The sequence below is a fragment of the Xenopus laevis genome, chromosome 3S (genome assembly GCF_017654675.1).
Source record: "Xenopus laevis strain J_2021 chromosome 3S, Xenopus_laevis_v10.1, whole genome shotgun sequence".
NCBI classification, from domain to species: domain Eukaryota; kingdom Metazoa; phylum Chordata; class Amphibia; order Anura; family Pipidae; genus Xenopus; species Xenopus laevis.
The window spans coordinates 8,319,271-8,337,474 of NC_054376.1; positions in this window are offsets into that span (position 1 = coordinate 8,319,271).

Below are 18,204 nucleotides of genomic sequence, written 5' to 3' on the forward strand. Positions count from 1 at the left end.
CGATGTGGAGTGGGCGGGATATGGGGTGGAGCTTGGTCGTCAGTGTGGGCGGGGCCCAGGGGGCCCCAAAAATTTTGTTGTACGGGGCCCCGTGATTTCTAATGGCGGCCCTGATGGCTGTAGCTGCCCAGGTATGCCCACTTGATGAATGATGAATAATGACAGAGAGAGATTATTCATGATTATTTCATGAGCATTTTTCATGACAGAGCTTATCCAGCTAATGACCTCTGTGTTAATGTGCAGATGGAAAGATTCTTGATGGTGACAGATGTATACCTATATCTGAGTGCTCCTGTATTCATTCTGGCAAACGATATCCTCCAGGATCAATTATCCAAAAGGATTGAGTTGTACTAACCTAGGGGTCCCCAACGTTTTTTTATCCATGAGCTACATTCAAATATAAAAAGATTTGGGGAGCAACACAAACATGAAAATAGTTCTTGGGGAGCCAAATAAGGACTGTGATTGCCTATTTGGTAGCCCCCATGTGGACTGAGACTCTGTTTGGCAGTACACCTGGTTTTTATGCAACTAAAACTGGCCTTCAAGCCTGGAATTCAAAAATAAGCACCTGCTTTAAGGCCACTGGAAGTAAAATCCAAGGGGTTGGAAAGAAACATGTTGCTCACGAGCTACTGGTTGGGTTCACTGTACTAACTGATATCTCTATTATGTAAATACATATAATACACAAAAGCCATGAATATCTTGTAAATGATATCCTTATAAATGGTGAGTTCTGATGTCATCAGTTATAAACGGTGAGTTCTGATGTCATTTGTGTCACATGACTCACTGAAACTTGTGTATTATAATAAATAAAGTACCCCCAGTTGCAAAATATGAGGATATTAGAAGTTACCTCGGAGTTCCATGACCTGTATTATAACACTCGGCCTTCGGCCTCGTGTTTTTATATGGTCATGAAACTCCTCAGTAACTTATAATATCCTTATATTTTATTTTTCAGTACCTGCCAAAATGGAGTTTGGGGATGCAGCAATGAAGATTGTCCAGGTATGTGACAAAATCGAACTTTAGACAATAGACTCTACGGGGCAGGTTTATTAAAGCTTCTGTTGCTGGATTTCAAAACATTTCTTAACCTTTCTGACATTTACTGGCTCACTTTTTCTGCTGGTCTCTATAAAAATAAATGGCATAAAACAGCTCATACTGTATGTAAAACCCTGCTTCATATAAAAAAATCACTTTCATAATAATATACGTTATTAGTAGTCTGTGTCATTGGGTAATCCTAAATAGACCGAAATCTCAAATTGGAGCAGGCACTCAAGGGCAAAAACTTCCACCAGGCCACCAGTTTTTGCCCTTGAGTGCCTGCTCCAATTTGAGATTTTGGTTTATCCGCCCCTTGTGCTGAGGGCCCAGGGCGGTGCACCTGGGCCACTTCATTGACGTGGTGAGTAACAACTATCAAGTGACCCTACTATATAGAAGCTTTCTTTATGTGTAATCCTAAATAGAAACAAGGTTGGACTAGGGGCCACAGGTCCTACCCCCTGTTGTGATTCACCGATTCGGTGCGCATGTATATAAAAGCCTGTATAAAAGCCGGCGCGCATGTTTAAAAACTGGAGTGCATGCGCTAATGGCGTCACTCAGCGCGCATGCGCATTTGGCACTGCGCGGCGCTGGAAAACAGTTTTGGGGTACAATCCGGAGAGGGGTGTCTGGCCCGGCGGGGGCCCATGAGGGTCGAGGGTCCACTGGGATTTTTCCCGGTATCCCTCCGGGCCAGTCCGACCCTGAATAGAAAATCGCCATTTTGAAAAATAAGGGCCGCCCCCTGTGATCCTATATTTCACAGTGTACACAAACAAACCATACATGTTAGGTCACATGAGCCAATAAACTGACAAATTTGCTCCTACCTACAAATCCGGGCCTTGGTCCATAGTGACAATACCCAGAAATACTGTATGTTCCTAAAGTGGAAGAGAAGAAGAAGAAGTTGGTAAGCAAATAAATCCATGGTTGACTCTTCCTTAGTCACACTTTAGTGAGTGGCCAATTTGACACCACAACCTTGAGTCTAACTGGACAGAGAAACTGTTCAATTCCTTCCGCATCCCATTATGTCCATGACGGCTTTCTTTAGGAAGAAACATTACATTGACGCCCCTTTTAATGACCAATATATATCTTTCTATTTTTTTATGGCTTAGGGGAGTGCCTTGTAACTGCACATCTCATTTTAAGAGCTTTGATAACAAACATTTTACATTTAGTGGAATCTACGATTTTGAAACATGGCAAAAATGAATCACTAGCACCATCTTTTGGCATTTTTTAGGAACTGTTAGTGATTTTTTTTAACCCAAAATAAATACTTCAAAATAGATCAATAAGAGGGTTATTTATGAAGGTCCAAATTTTTCTGGTCAGGCTTTTAAAGGGGAAAATTCAGATGAAAAAAGTTCTCCAACTTAGACCTGCTGAAAACACGTGAAAGTCAATGGCAGATCTCCCATAAACAATTTAGATTTTCTGAGTTGCGCTGGGTTTACGAAAAAATCTTCAATTTCGAGTGCAAAATCTGAAAAATTCATAGGATTCAGATTTTTTTCTGCACAAGAAAATTTTGTGAAAATGTATTGATAAAAATGTGTCCTTGTGGATTTGGTCTGAGTAGTATTCAGAAAATATTGAGAACTTTTCGGATGTTGATAAATAACCCCCTAATTTTTATTGTGCCCAGTTGGCAACCTCCCTAAGTAATTCCTGGGGTCACTCTGTCCCTGGACATTTGAGCCATGCAGAAATATTGCAAAAGGGTAGTAAGGTGCTACACGTTCTATGCATTGGATCTAATTCTTGCGATTTTCTTTACCCTTTATTTGTGGAAAAAAGACACTGTTGAGAACGAACTATTGCAAATGCAATTTTGTATCTCTCTAAAATGAAAAAAAAAATGTTTCAAAAATTTGAAATTAAGGACAGGATAAGAGCCAATGTTGACACCCTTAAAGGATAAGTAAACCTTTAAAGTAAGTGAATATAAAATTGATGAGAGTGCTATTCTAAGCAATTTTGTAATATCAATTCATCATTTATTTTCTTTTTATTCCGAGATATTAAGAGATGCATGTGCTGTTAATATGAATGAATTTTGTTCCAACAGCGCCACCTGCTGGTCAGTTTCTGACCAGTCTGACCACCAAGTAGTCAAGGAAGTTGTCAGGAGAAAGAAAGAGGCTGCTCTGATGTTCTTCTGCTTAGGAAAGATGTGAGAAAGGTTTCTAATTGTTTTCCTAAGCAGAAGGACATCAGAGCAGCCTCTTTCTTTCTCCTGACAACTTCCTTGACTACTTGGTGGTCAGACTGGTGGGAAACTGACCAGCAGGTGGCGCTGTTGGAACAAAATTCATTCATATTAACAGCACATGTATCCCTTAATATCTTGGAATAAAAAGAAAATAAAGAATGAATGTAAATGACAAAAATGCTTAGAATAGCACTCTCGTCAATTTTATATTCACTTGTTTTAAAGGTTTACTTATCCTTTAAACAGATCAACCATTTGCCTTGGAATTGGCATTTTGTGCCCTCCATAATTTGGTGAATCCTGAATGATACAGCAAAGAAGAACCAAAGGCAAGTTCCTGAGCAAATTATTTGCCTACTTTAAAATTTTTGTTTACACTACATTCTTTTTTTTTTGGTCTTCATGGCAGATTCCTAGAAATAAAAGGGCCTTATATACTAACATAAGCTAAACCTCTCTAGAAGCAAAATCACGCACTAATGTTCATGTTTTAAGGCAATACACATCAAGGGGCAGATTTATCAAGGGTCAAATAGTAAATTTGAATTAAAATTAGGGATGCACGGAATCCAGGATTCGGTTCAGGATTCAGCCTTTTTCAGCAGGATTCGGCCGAATCCTTCTGCCCTGCCGAACCGAATCCAAATCCTAATTTGCAGGAGGGAAATCGCATGACAAAACAAGGAAGTAAAACATTTTTCCCCTTCAGCAGGGTTCGGTATTTAGCCGAATCTTTCTCGAAGGATTCAGGGGTTCGGCCCAATCCAAAATAGTGGATTCTGTGCATCCCTAATTAACATTTTCGAGTGTGAAAATTCACACATTTGAATTCTAATCCCTCTATTCGAATGTAAATTTGAATGTGATATTTAGCACAACTCGATCATGGAAACAGTCCTAATTCGATTATTTGCCTCCTAAAACCTGTCTAGTTCATTTACAAGTCAATGACAGAGGTCCGTTGAGCCATTCGGAGATGTTAATAGCCTTCTTGACATTCAAGTATTTTTTTTTTTTTGGGAAAACAATTTGATTAGTACAAATCAAATACAAATCTAATACAATTCAAATTTTTGGGTCAGAACCATTCGAGTAAATATTAGGCATTCTAATTTTTTTCTTAAATAATCTCCAAGTCCAATTGTGAGTGTATTCAAATTAAAATGGGTCCAATGAGGTCAATGTAACTGGGTCCCAGTTGCATATAATTACACTACTGGTACGAGTTGCTTATTTCAATGCAGAGTAGACTGGAAATACTGTACAGCTACAGGGGTCATTTGCAACCCTAGCTGGTGGTCTTGATGCCTGTCTGTTTAGGTTGACCAGCATGTGCCATGACAATATTCCTTTAACTTAAAGCACACTACCTAATAACTGATATATTTCAATTAAAAGGCATTGACCGCAGGTTTAGAGTTAGATATTTCAGGGGAAATCTGAGTAGGTACAAAAGTAACAAAAGTATATAAATGGGGTCACGTTCAATTTAGGGGGTTATTTACTAAACTCTGAATGCAAAAATCACTAAAAATGTGTGATATTTTTTTTTATAAAACCTGACTTTTAAAAAATGAATTTTTCGGAATTTATTAAACCCCGTGAGAATCCGAAAATATGGCATCTCAGACCTGTTGCATGTAAGTCAATGGGAGAAGTCCCAATGATTTTTTGATGTGCGCTAGGTTTTGTGCAATACCCCAAAGTTTTCAGGTGAAAATTTAGAAAAAATTGTGAAAATCGGATAGAAAAAATCATGAAAAACTGATTTTTTGCTGCAAAGCAAATTTTCAGGAAAATGTAATAATGAATAAGCATAAAAAACCCGAGCGGAGTTTGTAGCAGAAAATATTGTGATAAATTCAGACTTTGATAAATGACTCCCTTAGGGGCAAATTCACTAACCTGCGGAGTTGCGCTAGCGCAGGCTTCACCACACTTCGCCGCAATTCGACAGGCGAAGTTTCGCCAGGGCGCCGCTAATTCACTAAAATCCGAAGTTGTGCTCAGGGAGGCGAACAGTAGCGAAGTTGCGCTAGTGTTAATTCGTCAAGGAAAGCGAAGTTACGCTAGCGATGCCTAATTTGCATACAGCGCCAAGTTAAAGTACAACGGACGTATATGTAGCAACAAATACATTACACTACACAAGGCTGGGAAAGTTCATAAAATAAAATAGAGTTGTTATATTGCCCTACACATGAGCCCAGTGTATAGTTTAGGTGCCATATGTTAGGAAATGTAGGGGGGAAGGAGGGAAACCCCAAAAAAATTTACGATCTTTTTCAGCCTATAACCCTTAAAAAAGGAAAAGACGCCAGCGTTTTTTGGGACAATCCCTATCTACTCTATTGCACTTCACCTGGTCTGAGGTGGCGAAGGCAAGTCTGGCGCAAGAGGTAACGTTCAGTAAAATGCGCAAGTTAGTGAATTAGCGTAGTTACGTCCCTTCGCCATAACGCAACTTCGCCTGGCGTAAGGGTGCGAAGTAGTGCTAGAGTAGGTCCACTTCACTAACGAATTTACGCCAGCACCCATTAGTAAATCGGCGAAGTAACGAAATGACATCACGCTGGTGAATTTGCGCTAGCGTTAGGCGCTTGACACTTTAGTGAATTTGCCCCTTAGTGTTGGCACCTTTCCCCTTTGGGAACTGTAGGCGGGGGTGGGCCAATGACGTCACATGGGCGGGATGATGACATGGTGAGTTGAACAGTGACATCACATGGGTGGGTCTGAGGGTGGCGCTATGACGTATCAGTTGGCAATTGGCCAATCCTTGTGTCAATGTTAATCCTGGCCTTTTTTCCAATTTAGGAAAACTGGGCAAGTAGTTTTGACCCGGACAGCCAAAAACCGGGCTGTCCGGGTTAGATCCAGACAGGTGGCAACCCTAGTGCTATTTATTTTAAGAGAGAGAGCGTCTTTACATAGATCATTGCCTCGTAGTTCAGTGATCCTTTACAAATATATCCATGTAGAACAGTGATCAATAACCAAACTTATGCACATTTTTTTACAGCGATAAAATATTCGGAAGGGAAGATTTATCAGCAGTGTGGCAGCCCATGCAATTAAACCTGCAGATCATTGTCCCACCCTGATGTGGACTGCAGGCAATTCTGTATGGAAGGCTGATACTGTCCCCCTGACCTTGACACCAACGAATATGGAGAGTGACTCCCTAAATCTGAGTGTTGTTATGATGGGGAACTTTTCCAACCTGATGATGTATTTTCCAATCATTATGCCATGTGGTGAGTTCAGAGCATGGCTGTATACAAATAAAGGCCCTGATATTTAATCTGTGTTATCTGTTGTTTATCATGGGTTCATTTATTCAAACCAACTTGGGTTGGACAATACTGTATGTAGTGACGTACTTCTCATGAATTCTTCCCATGTGACTCAATAATGATGGCGGAAGATATAAGTTGCTCTGTTTCGGTGAAAGCAGATCTTGTTATTTGCTGTGAGAATCACTGAGATACTTTTGAGTTCCCCTCAAACTACAACTATAATTACAGTAAAACCGTGATTTTACCTGATTTTATTTTCCTCATTTTTCCACCATTTTTTGTGGTCCCATAAATATATATATATATATAATGCATTATATAATTCCCTGATTTTACATTTTCCTGGATTTTACACTGTTATTTCTGAAAAACATGAAATGAAGGTTTTACTGTAAACCAACACAGTAATAAAGGATGCCACGAGAGGGTAGCAAGAATACATTTATACTTTTGCTTCATGCAAGTTTTTGTGAATGAGATTCTGTCATTATTTTTATGATGTCGTTTTTATTTCTAAATGACACTGTTTACACTGCAAATAATTCACTCTACAAAATAAAATTGTAATTCCTAACCTAACAAGTGTGTTTTCTTTAGTTGCAAACACTTAGGGTGCCTTACTTTTGGTTAAAAAGTTAAATAAAACCTTCCTTCTCATTTCAGATTGAGTTGGTTGTAAGAAATTAATGTTCAATGCTTCTACTATGGAATTACTACTATCCTTATATCATAACTAGGGATGTAGCGAACGGCGGGAAAAAATGTTCGCGAACATATTCGCGAACTTGCGTCAAAAATGCGAACGGTTCGCGAACGTCGCGAACCCCATAGACTTCAATGGGAAGGCGAATTTTAAAAGCTAGAAAAGACATTTCTGGCCAGAAAAATGATTTTAAAGTTGTTTAAAGGGTGCAACGACCTGGACAGTGGCATGCCAGAGGGGGATCAAGGGCAAAAATGTATCTGAAAAATACATTGTTGACACAGCGCTGCGTTTTGTGCTGTAAAGGGCAGAAATCACACTACGTCACTCAGGTGATGTTTCTGGACACGGAATGTGAAAAAGCTCACACAGCTAGGTGGCACTTTGTTAAAGACTGGGCAAACAATGCCTGCAAGGTCAACGTATACACTACAGCAGTGGATACGGAATATATTATTGCTGCTTGGAAAACGTCACTCAGGTGGTGTTTCTGGAGACGGTATTATTATTGATATTTAGACAGAATGTGAACAAGCTCACACAGCTAGGTGGCAGTTGTTTGAAGAACACACTGGGCAAACAATGCCTGCAAGTGCACTACTATTGGTGCACTACTATGAAGAACAGCAAACAGCACTGGACACGTTAAAGAACAGTAAGATAAGTAAAATAAAATAATATATATATGTATATTAAAAAAAAAAAATTACTCTGGTTGGTGCTGAACTACTAGGAGCCACCAGTCCCACTCCCCAACACAGCTAGACTAATAGCACTGGGCTCTTATAGTAGCAAAGTAAAAAAACAAAAAAGAAAATAAAAGCAGTCCTTACAAGGACTATTGGGTTACAGGCAGCAGTCAGCAGATGAGAGATCAGCAGCAGGACAGCTGCCCACAGCAGCTACATACAGAGCACTGCAGTAGAAGGTAGATTACTAGCCAGCAAAGCTACCTAACCTAAAATGTCCCTCAAATCCCTGCAGAGTTCTGTCCCTACAATACAGAGCAGTATCAAGTAGATTACTAGCCAGCAAAGTTACTATCAACTGTCCCTCAAATCACTAGCAGCTCTCTCCCTACACTAGCTCTTCCAAGCACACACAGGCAGAATGAAAAAACGCTGCAGGGCTTCAGTTTATATATGGAAGGGGAGTGGTCCAGGGGGTGTGGGGGTGGTCCAGGAGGGAGAGCTTCCTGATTGGCTGCCATGTATCTGCTGGTCTGGGGTGAGAGGTCAAAAATAAGCGCCAGCTAAGGCGAACCCAAATTGGCGAACGTTCGCGAACATTCGGCGGACGCGAATAGTCGATGTTCGCGCGAATTAGTTCGCGGGCGAACAGTCCGCGACATCCCTAATCATAACAATAGCCACTAAGGCCTCATGCTTGCCCTACACTGATTTCATTTAAACTTAAAATATTGACACCCTAATTAGAAAACCACCTGCCCTTATGTGGGCCAATGAACAAGGGTTTTGAAATATCACATTTTGTTTGATCACCCAATCAGGAAACAGATTTTGACTGATGTCAGCACATGTATGGGGTCATGAACAGAATCTGAATCAAAGGAAAAGGAAAGCTACCAAAGCAGTTTATTGCCAATTGTTTAGCCACAATAGTGCAAGCTATAACACTATATTTATTCTGTAGAATGCTTTACCATACCTGAGTAAACAGCTTTAGAAGCTCTCTGTTTGTTTAGTATAGCAGCTGCCATATTAGCTTGGTGTGACATCACTTCCTGCCTGAGTCTCCCCATGCTCACTCATAACTCTGGGATCAGATTACAGCAGGGAAAAGGGAGGGAGAGAGGAGCAAACTGAGCATGCTCAAGCCCTAGCCCTGGAGGTTTAAGCTGAAAACAGGAAGTCTGATACAGAAGCCCATGAGTACACAATAGAAGGAAAGAAATGCAGTGATTTTTTTTGACAGAGGACTCAGAGGGTTTACTGGTGTATTTACAACCTTTCTGCTTACTTACTGCTTACTAAAGCTTACTTAATTTTAGCCTTTCCTTCTCCTTTAAGGAGGTGCCACATATTCATAATAAGATCTTTCCCAGGATAATTCATTTAGTCAGTGAATATTGGCCATCGATGTGTGACCAAATTTCTTGGCTTTTGACAAACATTCTCACCTTACAAGGCATTTACATACATATATAATTTACTGATTTGTGTGTTTATTCTTATTCATGATTCTTCATAATTTCCTGCTTGAAATTTCAGCTGTGATCCCATTTAAACAGACAGTAACTTGTGGTTTAGATGAGACACTGAAAAATTAATAAGAATTGGAGACAAAAGTTGTTAGTCGCCTTGTCTGTATTGTAGCTAATTATTGCTTATGTCCATTTATAGCATATTAGAATAATGAAGCATTGCTCCAGGAATTCTTCTCCCATGAGTCAGTGCCCAAAAAACAGGCCCCCTTTCTATTTAAAGTTGGTCTCCTCTTCGAAATTTTCTCCTGCAATAGGAAATATTCACAAACATCAGGTGCATAAGGGTAGTGGTTGATGTATAATTAGTTAATTGCTTCCCAAGTTGTTGGTAGTGAAGAGTGATTAAAGCAAACAGGAATATGAAATACTGTGGCCATTCTGGCAGTGATAGAGGAAGAGACAGCAAGTACAAGTGTTTAAGAGAAAGTCTTCCATACTTTGTGTATTAAGGTTACAACCTAGTTCTAAACCAATATTTGGGTCTTGAAGCTAATTCTCCTAGTTCATTTAGGTTCCTTAAAGGGATCCTGTCATCGGAAAACATGTTTTTTCTAAAACGCATCAGTTAATAGTGCTACTCCAGCAGAATTCTGCACTGAAATCCATTTTTCAAAAGAACAAACAGATTTTTTTATATTCAATTTTGAAATCTGACATGGGGCTAGACATTTTGTCAATTTCCCAGCTGCCCCTGGTCATGTGATTTGTGCCTGCACTTTAGGAGAGAAATGCTTTCTGGCAGGCTGCTGTTTTTCCTTCTCAATGTAACTGAATGTGTCTCAGTGAGACATGGGTTTTTACTATTGAGTGTTGTTCTTAGATCTACCAGGCAGCTGTTATCTTGTGTTAGGGAGCTGCTATCTGGTTACCTTCCCATTGTTCTTTTGTTTGGCTGCTGGGGGGGGGGGGAAGGGAGGGGGGTGATATCACTCCAACTTGCAGTACAGCAGTAAAGAGTGATTGAAGTTTATCAGAGCACAAGTCACATGACTTGGGGCAGCTGGGAAATTGCCAATATGTCTAGCCCCATGTCAGATTTCAAAATTGAATATAAAAAAATCTGTTTGCTCTTTTGAGAAACAGATTTCAGTGCAGAATTCTGCTGGAGCAGCACTATTAACTGATTCATTTTGAAAAATTTTTTTTCCCATGACAGTATCCCTTTAAGAAACATTGATAAATCCATTGTCAGTACATGTGTTTCTGACCTCCTCTAATTATTGAAGGAGAACTGTAGGATTTACTCATTATCTAAAGGATATTACGCTATTTATGTCCACAATATTGTGGGCACCGGTGTATTATAAATAATACATTATTAGTGAGTTATTCCGTTGCTGGCCAGACAGATTTATAATATTTGCCTTTTGCAGCCAAGTAGCATTTCCCAGTTTAATATTGGCAATCCAAGTGCCAGAATGAATAAAACAAAATCCTGAAGTATTTGTAAACATACAATATATTGTCCTCTGGCATGAGTTTGGACCCATATGGAGCACACACGTACCTTTGTTTTTTAGCTGTTGCATTTCATTCATTTATGAATCTTTGGTCAAAGTTTGGAATTGATTAAAGCAACTGTGTTTGTACATCAGAGCCATGTAAACAAACTTACTAAATGATTTGCCAATGTGGGTTGCAAGGAAATAGCTGTGAGTAAGGGCAGAAAATAAACGTGTGAGAAGAAAATCATTTTAATTAAGAGGAATGTGTTTTCTTCTTTTTCTTTGTGCTGGACATAGAACAATTGAGTTGTATTTTTGACGTGCAAAATTAAGACATATTGAACATTCTTAAATCATTAAGTAGGCCTTTGATTGGCCTCCTGGCTCACAGAAAGAGATGTGCAAGCCTCCCAAACTTTGCCAAAGAGGGTTAATAACTGAATGCCACGGCGGGTTGCTGTGATGTTACTTGTTGTATGGGTCCTTGCTGCTTTCTCTGCTCAGTTGTGGTCCTCACATTCACAAGGCTCTTTAGAAAGAGCTAATTTCTGAGTTCTTCAGTGTCTCTTTAAGACTGATCACTTATTAGGGGCCATCTTCAGCATAACATACATATATAGTAAATCTTTGCCATTTTAGCTATACAGAAATTGTTCCAAATATCACTCTATTCAACCTTTGTTGTCCGGAGTTCCGAGAGAAGCTAGGGTTGCCACCCAGAGAGCCCGGTTTTCGGAAGGCCTGCCTGGGTGAAAAGGGCCTGTCCGGACTTCCAAATTAGGAAATCCGGACAGGACTTTGAAGTGAATAGCATGGCGATCATCCAATCGCTGATCGGCACATCCGTTCAACTCGCTACATCACCCACCTCACCCCTTACATCACCCACCCCACTCCCAATGTCATCTGGTCCACCCCCAACATCACCACCCATCCCCCAACATCATCCGCCCCACCCCCGACATCACCAGCCCGCCCCATGCCCATTTTCCACAAAGAAAAAAGGTGGCAACTAGTGATTTGCGGGTTGGCCTGCGGGTTTACCAGCAGGTCGGCCAGGTTTGGGCTGACTCCAGCACAAAATGTCCAGGTCACGGGCAGGACCTAAAGGCCGGTGGAATGGGCCAGAGATAGAGGCCGGTGGAATGGGCCTAGCAGTTCAGGCTTTCGGTGCCGTAATTTATAGACTTCCACTCGCCCCCGCCGTGCCCCTTTTGTGACGTCACTGCGGGTCGGGCGTGGGTCTATAAATAGAGGACAGCAACGGCCCGCAGTTCGGGAGGGGGCGGGTTAGGGTTGGGTGTGGGTCAAGGAATTCTCGACCCGCACATCACTAGTAGGGATGTAGCGAACGTCGGAAAAAAAGTTCGCGAACATATTCGCGAACTTGCGTCAAAAATGCGAACGGTTCGCGAACGTCGCGAACCCCATAGACTTCAATGGGAAGGCGAATTTTAAAAGCTAGAAAAGACATTTCTGGCCAGAAAAATGATTTTAAAGTTGTTTAAAGGGTGCAACGACCTGGACAGTGCCATGCCAGAGGGGGATCAAGGGCAAAAATGTTTCTAAAAAATCCATTGTTGACACAGCGCTGCGTTTTGTGCTGTAAAGGGCAGAAATCACACTACATTTCTAAACCTGTGTAATAAAATGCTTTAAAATGTCCGGCGTCTACATGCCAATCAAGTTGTGTAAAAGTTACAGCCTGTTCACACGCAAAGACGAAACGCGGTGCTTACTGCAACGCAAAAAGACGCAAAGAGCTATAATTAATGATACCGTCAAGTGAGCAAATAATAGTTTTTAATTACTAGTTGCTTGTCACCTCCAGGATGTTCGTCCTGTTGGTGGCAATATTTCTGTAGTGGTGTGTTTAGCAGTCACCGTGCTTGTGCGCACGTGCACGGTCAGGCAGAGGTAATTCAATGTACAGTGAAGCGAACCAAAAAACACTGATTCTGCAGTGTGGGCCCAGTTTTGGTCTACTTTATTGATCACCTGCGGTGACCATAAAAGATGCGATTTTGCCACTGTTGCAGAACCCTGAAAAATTAGGCATGTGTACTTTCCTGAAAAATTATGTTTTTTTTTGTCGCAGCCACTGAACCAGAAGTCCAGAAACAATATGCCATATAAATGCTGAAAATATTAATTTTTTTTTGTGGCAGCCACTGCAGCACAGAGGCCAGAAAAAATATGCCATATAAATGCAAACAATATTAATTTTTTTTTGTCGCAGCCACTGCAGCACAGAGGCCAGGAAAAATATGCCATATAAATGCTAACAATATAAATTTTTTTTGTCGCAGACACTGAAGCACAGAGGCCAGAAAAAAATATGCCATATAAATGCTGAAAATATTCAATTTTTTTGGTCGCAGCCACTGAAGCACAGAGGCCAGGAAAAATATGCCATATAAATGCTGAAAATATTCTGTTTTTTTTAGTCGCAGCCACTGAAGCACAGAGGCCAGAAAAATATGCCATATAAATGCTTAAAATATTCTGTTTTTTTTTGGTCGCAGCCACTGCAGCACAGAGGCCAGAAAAAATATGCCATATAAATGCAAACAATATAAAAAAAATTTTGTCGCAGCCACTGCAGCACAGAGGCCAGGAAAAATATGCCATATAAATGCTAACAATATAAATTTTTTTGTCGCAGACACTGAAGCACAGAGGCCAGAAAAAAATATGCCATATAAATGCTGAAAATATTCAATTTTTTTGGTCGCAGCCACTGAAGCACAGAGGCCAGGAAAAATATGCCATATAAATGCTGAAAATATTCTGTTTTTTTTAGTCGCAGCCACTGAAGCACAGAGGCCAGAAAAAATATGCCATATAAATGCTTAAAATATTCTGTTTTTTTTGGTCGCAGCCACTGCAGCACAGAGGCCAGAAAAAATATGCCATATAAATGCAAACAATATAAAAAAAATTTTGTCGCAGCCACTGCAGCACAGAGGCCAGGAAAAATATGCCATATAAATGCTAACAATATAAATTTTTTTTGTCGCAGACACTGAAGCACAGAGGCCAGAAAAAAATATGCCATATAAATGCTGAAAATATTCAATTTTTTTGGTCGCAGCCACTGAAGCACAGAGGCCAGGAAAAATATGCCATATAAATGCTGAAAATATTCAATTTTTTTGGTCGCAGCCACTGAAGCACAGAGGCCAGGAAAAATATGCCATATAAATGCTGAAAATATTCTGTTTTTTTTAGTCGCAGCCACTGAAGCACAGAGGCCAGAAAAAATATGCCATATAAATGCTTAAAATATTCTGTTTTTTTGGTCGCAGCCACTGCAGCACAGAGGCCAGAAAAAATATGCCATATAAATGCTGAAAATATTCTGTTTTTTTTAGTCGCAGCCACTGAAGCACAGAGGCCAGAAAAAATATGCCATATAAATGCTGAAAATATTCATTTTTTTGTCACAGCCACTGAAGCACAGAGGCCAGAAAAAATATGCCATATAAATGCTGAAAATATTCATTTATTTTTGTCGCAGCCACTGAAGCACAGAGGCCAGAAAAAATATGCCATATAAATGCTGAAAATATTAAATTTTTTTGGTCGCAGCCACTGAAGCACAGAGGCCAGGAAAAATATGCCATATAAATGCTGAAAATATTCTGTTTTTTTAGTCGCAGCCACTGAAGCACAGAGGCCAGAAAAAATATGCCATATAAATGCTGAAAATATTCATTTTTTTGTCACAGCCACTGAAGCACAGAGGCCAGAAAAAATATGCCATATAAATGCTGAAAATATTTTGTTTTTTTTGGTCGCAGCCACTGAAGCACAGAGGCCAGAAAAAATATGCCATATAAATGCTGAAAATATTCTGTTTTTTTGGTCGCAGCCACTGAAGCACAGAGGCCAGAAAAACTCAGGATTTACCTGGATTCAAATTAAACCAGTAGGGTTTGCACCCTAGTTTGTAACGGTGGTGGAGGGAGGAGGACGCTAAAGGACAGCTGTATGTGGAGTCATGAGGCGTGCAGAGAAGGACAGCTGCATGGGGAGTCAGAATCAGAAACTCAGAACAAGTCTTCCGGCGTGCAGTAACCCTCCGAGATCCACCCCTCATTCATTTTAATAAAGGTCAGGTAATCCACACTTTTGTGACCTAGGCGAGTTCTCTTCTCAGTTACAATCCCTCCTGCTGCACTGAAGGTCCTTTCTGAGAGGACACTTGAGGCGGGGCAAGACAAGAGGTTCATGGCAAATTGTGACAGCTCTGGCCACAGATCAAGCCTGCGCACCCAGTAGTCCAGGGGTTCATCGCTCCTCAGAGTGTCGATATCTGCAGCTAATGCCAGGTAGTCCGCTACCTGCCGGTCGAGGCGTTCTTTGAGGGTGGATCCCGAAGGGTTCTGCCGCTGCCTTGGGCTGAAAAACATTTGCATGTCTGACGTTACAGACTGGCCAAAACTGCTTTGTCCTTGCAGGTGCGCTCGTGGCAGGATTACTGGCACCTCTGCCCCTGGAATGTTGATGAGTTCCTGAAGTGACAGCACCCTTAAAAGCATTGTACAACATGTTTTGCAGGCTGGTTTGTAAATGCAGCATCCTTTCAGACTTGTGGTATGTTGGTAACATTTCTGCCACTTTATGCTTGTACCGAGGGTCTAGTAGAGTCGCGACCCAGTACAGGTCCTTCTCCTTAAGCCTCTTGATACGGGGGTCCTTCAACAGGCATGACAGCATGAAAGACCCCATTCTCACAAGGTTGGATGCAGAGGTATCCATCTCCGCTTCCTCGTTATCAAGGACTGCATCATCCACGGTCTCCTCCCCCCAGCCACGTACAAGACCAGGGGTCCCCAAAAGGTCACCACCAGCCCCCTGGGAAGCCTGCTCCTGTTGGTCCTCCTCCTCCACAAAGCCACCTTCCTCCTCTGACTCCACTTCTGACACCTCTCCCTGCGTTGCAGCAGGTGCCTGGGTTCGTTCTGGTGATTCCGACCAGAAATCGTGCGCTTCCTGCTCCTCGTCACGCTGGTCTACAGCCTCATCTGTCACTCGTCGCACGGCACGCTCCAGGAAGAAAGCAAAGGGTATTAGGTCGCTGATGGTGCCTTCGGTGCGACTGACCATATTTGTAACCTCTTCAAAAGGGCGCATGAGCCTGCAGGCATCGCGCATAAGCACCCAGTAACGGGGGAAAAAATCCCCAGCTCTGCAGATCCAGTCCTACCACCCAGTTCAAACAGGTATTCGTTGACGGCTCTTTGTTGTTGCAGCAGACGTTCCAACATGAGGAGCGTTGAATTCCAGCGAGTCTGGCTGTCGCAAATCAAACGCCTGACTGGCATGTTGTACCGCTGCTGAATGTCAGCAAGTCGTGCCATGGCTGTATAGGAACGTCTGAAATGGGCCGACACCTTCCTGGACTGCCTGAGAACGTCCTGGAATCCTGGGTACTTTGAGACAAAACGTTGTACTATTAAATTCAGAACATGTGCCATGCAGGGCACATGTGTTAAATTGCCCAGTCTCAGTGCTGCCAACAGATTGCTTCCATTGTCACACACCACTTTTCCGATCTTCAGTTGGTGTGGGGTCAGCCACCGATCGGCCTGTGACTGCAGAGATGACAGGAGTACAGATCCGGTATGGTTTTTGCTTTCCAGGCACATCATCCCCAAGACAGCATGACAATGGCGTACCTGGCACGTCGAATAGCCTAGGGGGAGCTGGGGGTGCACAGGTGTGGAGGAGGAGGAGGACCCAGCAGCAGAGGACGAAGAAGAGGAAGAAGAGGAGGTAGAGAGCGAAGGAGGAGTAGAGGTGGTGGCAGAACCGCGTGCAATCCGTGGCGGTGACACCAACTCCACTGTCGTTGTTGAGCCACACATTTCCTGCTTCCCAGCCATGACCAAGTTCACCCAGTGGGCAGTGTAGGTGACATACCTGCCCTGACCATGCTTGGAGGACCATGCGTCAGTAGTCATATGGACCTTTGGCCCAACACTAAGTGACAGAGATGCGGTGACTTGGCTCTGCACATGGTGGTACAGGTGTGGTATTCCCTTTTTTGAAAAAAAATTGCGGCTGGGTACCTTCCACTGCGGTGTCCCAATTGCTACAAATTTGCGGAAGGCCTCAGAGTCCACCAGCTGGTATGGTAAAAGCTGGCGGGCTAAGAGTGCAGACAAGCCAGCTGTCAGACGCCGGGCAAGGGGGTGACTCGCAGACATTGGCTTCTTACGCTCAAACATGGCCCTCACAGAAACTTGGCTGGGGGCAGATGACTGGGAATGGGAACTGGTGGTCAAGGTGGAAGGCGGAGTGGAGGGTGGTTCAGACGGGTCAAGGACAGCAGAGGTAGAGCAGTAAGATGCTGGACCAGAAGGAGGGTGGCTTTTAGTTTGCCTGTTGCCTTTGAGGTGTTGCTCCCAAAGTGCTTTGTGCTTGCCGTTCATGTGCCTTCGCATAGAAGTTGTACCTATGTGGCTGTTGGGCTTCCCAAGACTCAGTTTCTGACTGCACTCATTGCAAATTACAACGCTTTTGTCAGAGGCACACACATTATAAAAATCCCACACTGCTGACCTTTTTGAGGCTGGCAATCTGGGGGTAAAAGTAGAAGTCGGCGGCGTTGGCGGCAATGGCGGGTGCGTTGGCCGGCTGACCACAGGTGCCGATACATGTTGTTGCCCTACTGTTCCCTGCGAGCTGTCCTCCCTGCTTCTTCTAAGTCTTATTCTCCTCCTGCCTCTCTGACTCTCCGTCTCTCCATCTGAACTATCCTCCTCTTGCTCTCTTCTACTGGGCACCCACAAAACATCAATCTCCTCATCATCATTCTCCTCAGATGCATCAATTTCTTCTAACAGCTCACAGAAGGAAGCAGCAGCGGGGACCTCCTCGTCATCACTCATTATGTCCATCTCTGTTGTGTTCTCTGCCAGAATTAAATCTGGTGTAACGTCCTCATCTCCTTCATCTTCTTCTGCCAATAATGGTTGCGCATCACTCAGTTCAAGAAACTCATGTGAAAATAACTCCTCTGACTCCAGTGAAGAAGGGGCGCCGGTGGTGGAGGAAGTGTTACGTGGGGTGCCCATAGCAGTGGAGGATGAGGATGTTGTGGTAAAGTTAGAAACGGTAGAGGATGGGGTGTGCTGTGTAAGCCAGTCAACTACCTCTTCAGCATTTTGGGAGTTCAGGGTCATTGCCTTTTTAAAACTGGGCAATTTCCTAGGGCCACAGGATAG